The sequence below is a fragment of the Rhipicephalus microplus genome, unplaced genomic scaffold (genome assembly GCF_043290135.1).
Source record: "Rhipicephalus microplus isolate Deutch F79 unplaced genomic scaffold, USDA_Rmic scaffold_1063, whole genome shotgun sequence".
In the NCBI taxonomy this organism is placed as follows: domain Eukaryota; kingdom Metazoa; phylum Arthropoda; class Arachnida; order Ixodida; family Ixodidae; genus Rhipicephalus; species Rhipicephalus microplus.
Window position 1 is genome coordinate 14,503 of NW_027465610.1, and position 5,735 is coordinate 20,237.

At 58.5% G+C, this 5,735-nt stretch overlaps 2 non-coding genes across 2 annotated transcripts; both read left to right on the forward strand.

Annotated features, from left to right (window-relative positions):
• The first annotated feature begins 1,794 nt into the window (after positions 1–1,794).
• On the forward strand, positions 1,795–3,609 carry LOC142796062 (small subunit ribosomal RNA). Its single transcript, XR_012893516.1, has one exon. It is a non-coding gene; the product is annotated as a small subunit ribosomal RNA (ribosomal RNA).
• Positions 3,610–5,329: 1,720 nt separating this feature from the next.
• On the forward strand, positions 5,330–5,482 carry LOC142796061 (5.8S ribosomal RNA). The gene has a single exon (XR_012893515.1). It is a non-coding gene; the product is annotated as a 5.8S ribosomal RNA (ribosomal RNA).
• Positions 5,483–5,735: the final 253 nt, after the last annotated feature.

Consider the following 5,735-nt stretch of genomic DNA (forward strand, 5'->3'; position numbering starts at 1 on the left):
CGACCGTCGCACGAGTACGGCAAAGTGCGTCTGCCGGGGCGGGGTTTGCGACGCGTACGCAATAGTGAGAACCGTCGCTCGGATGTTCGTCGTCTTTCGCCGAGCCAGTGCTGGCACTCCGGCGAAGCCGAACGGAGCCGATTCGGGCACGATATCGGCGTCTTTCCACGTGCTCGCCGGCGACCGTCGCACGAGTACGGTAAACCGCGTCAGCCGGGGCGGAGTTCGGGACGCCGATGCGAAAGTGGGAAGCGCCGCTCGGATCTTCGCCGTTTTTGGAGGAGTCAGTGGCGGCACTCCGGTGAAGCCAAGGTGCGCCAATTCGCGCACGATATCGGCGTCTTTCGACGTGCCCGCCGGCCACCGTCGCACGAGTACGGCAAACCTCGTCTGCCGGGGCGGGGTTTGCGACGCCGACGCAAAAGTGGGAACCGCCGCTCGGATGTTCGCCGTTTTTGGCAGAGTGAGTGCTGGCACTCCGGCGAAGCGAAAGAGCGTGAATGCGCCCACGAAAGTAGCGTATTTGGACGTGCTTGACGGCGACCGCCGCAGGAGTACGAAAAACCACGTCAGCCGGGGCGAGCGACCCACGGCGGTCTGGGTGCTTATCGCTGCTATTATAGGGGCACCCCGGCAGACGCAGAAGAAGAAAAAAAAAAATGGGGACATGGCGTGCGTCACCGTGCGGCTTCGCAGCGTTGCCGAAGTCGCCGAGCCCTTCGACTGAGCCGAACGGCGGACAGGGAACGTTGGTCGGCCGTTCTAACCTGTCGGTGCCACGCCGAGACGTCGTTAAGGAAAACCGCGTCGTGGGCCTCTACGACGCCGTCGAGTCGTTGTACGTTTGGTGTCCAGCGTGTCGGCGGCGAGTAGCGGACACGTCGTTCACGACTTCGGTCTTTCGCAGTCGACGCGAACTTGCGGAGAGTCGTGGTGCCTCACGTTTTCGGCAGAAACCGCGGCGGAATTTTCCCGTGCGTGCGCGCACGACCTCGGTGCTGTGCCGTCAGCGTAGTGTTGCACAAACTCGTGGCTACCCAAGGTGCGGTACGTTTGCGGCCGTATCCTCGGTGGGAATTTCGTGAGTAGGGTCGCAAATTCTACGACCTCGGCGGGTTTGAGAGCGACGTAGACTTGTGGCACGCTCAACATGCCACACGTTTCGGGGCACACCCGCGGTGAAATTTTCTCGAGTACGCTCGTATTAGGGCCCAAGGAGGTCTGGGTACTTATCGCTGCTATTATGTGGGGGTTCTCGTGAGCGGCGTACGCGAAAGCGACCGGGTGTCTGATATGCGGCGGGCTTCGGCCTCGTCAAGCGTGTCCTCGGGTCTGCTCCAGGGGAATCCACGGCAGTCGTCTGCAGCCTCATCCGCTTGATGCGTTAGGGGCTGGTTGTCGGACGGTGCCGTTTTACCACGATATCGAGGTGTGTTCCGTGTCGTCCTCGGGCGATTCAGATGCGAAAGCGCCGAAGACGCGGGCGTGACCCGTCGTCTGGCGGCTTTGCAGTCTCGGCTCCGTTGCTAGTTCCGGCCGGTCCACCGACAGTGCAGCGGGCTTGGGCAACCCGCACGGCGCGACCGAGTCGATGCAACGAAAAAGAGCGAGCATGAACGTGCTTCTTGCCGCACGGCTCCCACTCGTCTTTCGGGAAGGTTGTGCCGTAGCGAGCTCGAACGCCGTCATCTCGGAGTGCAAAATAAGCGTGTTGGGGCGCCTGAAGGTGGCCTCCGCCGCACACAGACTGCGTCCGGCCCGCCGAGGGCGAGGACGGACGCGCAGTCGAACGATTACCTGGTTGATCCTGCCAGTAATCATATGCTTGTCTCAAAGATTAAGCCATGCATGTCTAAGTACATGCCGAAATAAGGCGAAACCGCGAATGGCTCATTAAATCAGTTATGGTTCCTTAGATCGTTTCTTCCTACTTGGATAACTGTGGCAATTCTAGAGCTAATACATGCAGTGAGCCTGGAGCCCTTTGGGTAACGGGTGCTTTTATTAGACCAAGATCGATCGGGTTTCGGCCCGTATTGTGTGGTGACTCTGGATAACTTTGTGCTGATCGCATGGCCACGAGCCGGCGACGTTTCTTTCAAGTGTCTGCCTTATCAACTTTCGATGGTAGGTTACTTGCTTACCATGGTTGTTACGGGTAACGGAGAATCAGGGTTCGATTCCGGAGAGGGAGCCTGAGAAACGGCTACCACATCCAAGGAAGGCAGCAGGCGCGCAAATTACCCACTCCCGGCACGGGGAGGTAGTGACGAAAAATAACAATACGGGACTCTTTTGAGGCCCCGTAATTGAAATGAGTACACTCTAAATCCTTTAACGAGGATCAATTGGAGGGCAAGTCTGGTGCCAGCAGCCGCGGTAATTCCAGCTCCAATAGCGTATACTAAAGCTGCTGCGGTTAAAAAGCTCGTAGTTGGATCTCAGTTCCAGACGAGTAGTGCATCTACCCGATGCGACGGCTCGGACTGAACATCATGCCGGTTCTTTCTTGGTGCACTTCATTGTGTGCCTCGAGATGGCCGGTGCTTTTACTTTGAAAAAATTAGAGTGCTCAACGCAGGCGAGTCGCCTGAATAAACTTGCATGGAATAATAGAACAAGACCTCGTTTCTGTTCTGTTGGTTTTTGGAATACGAGGTAATGATTAAGAGGGACGGACGGGGGCATTCGTATTGCGGCGCTAGAGGTGAAATTCTTGGACCGTCGCAAGACGAACTACTGCGAAAGCATTTGCCAAGAATGTTTTCATTGATCAAGAACGAAAGTCAGAGGTTCGAAGGCGATCAGATACCGCCCTAGTTCTGACCATAAACGATGCCAACCAGCGATCCGCCTGAGTTACTCAAATGACTCGGCGGGCAGCTTCCGGGAAACCAAAGTATTTGGGTTCCGGGGGAAGTATGGTTGCAAAGCTGAAACTTAAAGGAATTGACGGAAGGGCACCACCAGGAGTGGAGCCTGCGGCTTAATTTGACTCAACACGGGAAAACTTACCCGGCCCGGACACTGGGAGGATTGACAGATTGAGAGCTCTTTCTTGATTCGGTGGATGGTGGTGCATGGCCGTTCTTAGTTGGTGGAGCGATTTGTCTGGTTAATTCCGATAACGAACGAGACTCTAGCCTATTAAATAGGTGCGGGGTTCCCAGCACCTTACAACCTTCTTAGAGGGACAAGCGGCTCCTAGCCGCACGAAACAGAGCAATAACAGGTCTGTGATGCCCTTAGATGTCCGGGGCCGCACGCGCGCTACACTGAAGGAAGCAGCGTGTCTTTATCCCTGTCTGAAAAGACTGGGTAACCCGTGGAACTTCTTTCGTGATTGGGATAGGGGCTTGCAATTGTTCCCCTTGAACGAGGAATTCCCAGTAAGCGCGAGTCATAAGCTCGCGTTGATTACGTCCCTGCCCTTTGTACACACCGCCCGTCGCTACTACCGATTGAATGATTTAGTGAGGTCTTCGGACCGATGTCCGGCGCGGCCTTTCGGTTGCGCCGGTCTGTTGGAAAGATGACCAAACTTGATCATTTAGAGGAAGTAAAAGTCGTAACAAGGTTTCCGTAGGTGAACCTGCGGAAGGATCATTAACGGATTGTGAAGGGTGAGCGCCTCAGCTGCGTCTGCGCCCGACACTTTCTGCCGCTGACCCCGTTTGGACGCGGGGTCGGCTTTTCCCCACGGGGCTGCCTGAATGTGGAGCGGCACCCCGTGACAAATTGTTGCGCCCAGCGGACGCCAACACCGCGACCTTGGACGGTCGGCCAGGTGGCGGACGCGGGTACAAACGGCGCAACGCACTCATAGGGTCGGCTTTCGACCCGCCACTGCACCGTGGCTCGAAGCGCTCGAAATGCGCGACCCGACCGCTGCGGGACCGCCTAGTACTGTAAACAGGAGCGGCGGAGCGCGAACGGCGAGTCGTGGTTACGTCGGTAGAAGGCGAGGCTGCGCGTTCCCGAAACGCCAGCCGAGTGCCCTCCCGACCGTTCGAGCGTGCAAGAACGAGACCCGACAATCGCGCGGCGACTGCCAAGTACGAGAGGAACGGCACAAGCGTCGGCGGTCGGTCAAGGAACTGGCGATGTGACGGGTCCGCTGTGCACCAGTGCATACCGTCCCGCCGTCCGCGGCAAGCGCCTCCGCGTCCTCGGGTGACGGAGGCTGCCGGTCGGTTCTTGCAGGCGAGGGATCTCGCTGGCACCGGTTCGCGTTGACGCGCGGCCGGTCATGGCACGGCGATGCGACGGCCGAGGTGCGCAGTACTCGATGGAGGAACCGCACGCTCCGATGACCGTCCCGCCCTCCGCGGCGTATGCGTACCGACCGTAATGGTTGCAGCAGCGCCGGCCGGCTTTTGAATTCGCCACACGAAACACGGTGCGAGATCGCGGTTAGGGGAGCGTCGACGTTGCCAGGCGTTTTGCTTGCTGCCGAGGGAAAGGCGGCACGGCCACGTCGCGCTCGTCGCGATTAGCGGGTCTGCGCGCTTTGGGAAGGTGCCGCAACGACTTGCCGAAAGAGGAAGCACGGAAGAACGAGGGACTTGGACGTCCCGACAATTGAACGCACTTGCGGCCAGGCCCTTGCTGGCTTCGTTCTTCCGCCTCGAGTAGGCTCGTACGCGGCTCCGGCGCCGAAAGTGGTCCTTGGCACCGACTTCGGTGGACGTGGGAAGTGCCGCGCAAGTACGGCGCGCCTGGCTCCACCTGTTGGCTAAAGTAGGCAGCCGGATCGGCATTTTGGTGTGCGGTGGCAAACCGTGGATGCGAAAAAAGCTTGTGCGATTTCGTGGAACAAAAAGCGGGGGTCCCCCTTTTTATGCGGAGGAGACCGACCCGCCCGCCGTGGTGAACCGCGACGCCACGGTAAAAACGGGAGAGGCTTGTCGATGGGACCGTGCATCCCGCGCTCCACGGAGGCCGGGAGGCGGCCGCCCGAGGAAATGTGTAGCCGTCGAGGCCCGCATCTGCGTGCACTCTTATCCAAATGGGTGTACCGCAGGCATTTTCTGGTTAGGCGGGCCAATGAGAGCGAGCACACAACGATACCTACGGGTCCGGCTTGGAGAACCGGCTTCGACGCCTCCCGAGTATTTATAGAGGGGTGGACCACGAAAGCACTCGCAAGTAGCGGAAGCGAAACGCCGTCCGAAACACACCGTTTGCTCGATTTGCGGCAGCCGAAAAAGGCGCGGCAGAGTTTTGGAGTCCAAGCGTGCGCTGAAAAGCGCCCTTCTTGGCCACTGTTTGGCCGAGTGCCAGAAACGTTTGGTTTTGACTGTACGGAATTGAACAAACACTTTTTCACGACTCTAAGCGGTGGATCACTCGGTTCTCGGGTCGATGAAGAACGCAGCCAGCTGCGAGACTTGGTGTGAATTGCAGGACACACTGAGCACTGATTCTTTGAACGCACATTGCGGCCTTGGGTCTTCCCTTGGCTTCGTCTGTCTGAGGGTCGGATCACATATCAAGAGAGCCTTCGGCGCACAAGGGAACGTGAGCCGTCGACTCGTTTTGACCGCGTCGGCAACACGGACAGCACGCTGAACACCTCACAGCGAGCGCCAACAGCGGCCACTCAAGGGCGAGACGGTGGCGACCGTCGTGCCAGAGCCCAACCGAAACGGGGGCGACCGACTGCATTGAGGATGTGGCACCTCGTTGAGACCGCCGCAGGACTTCGAGTCGGAAGGAAGCCTGCAGGGAAAGTG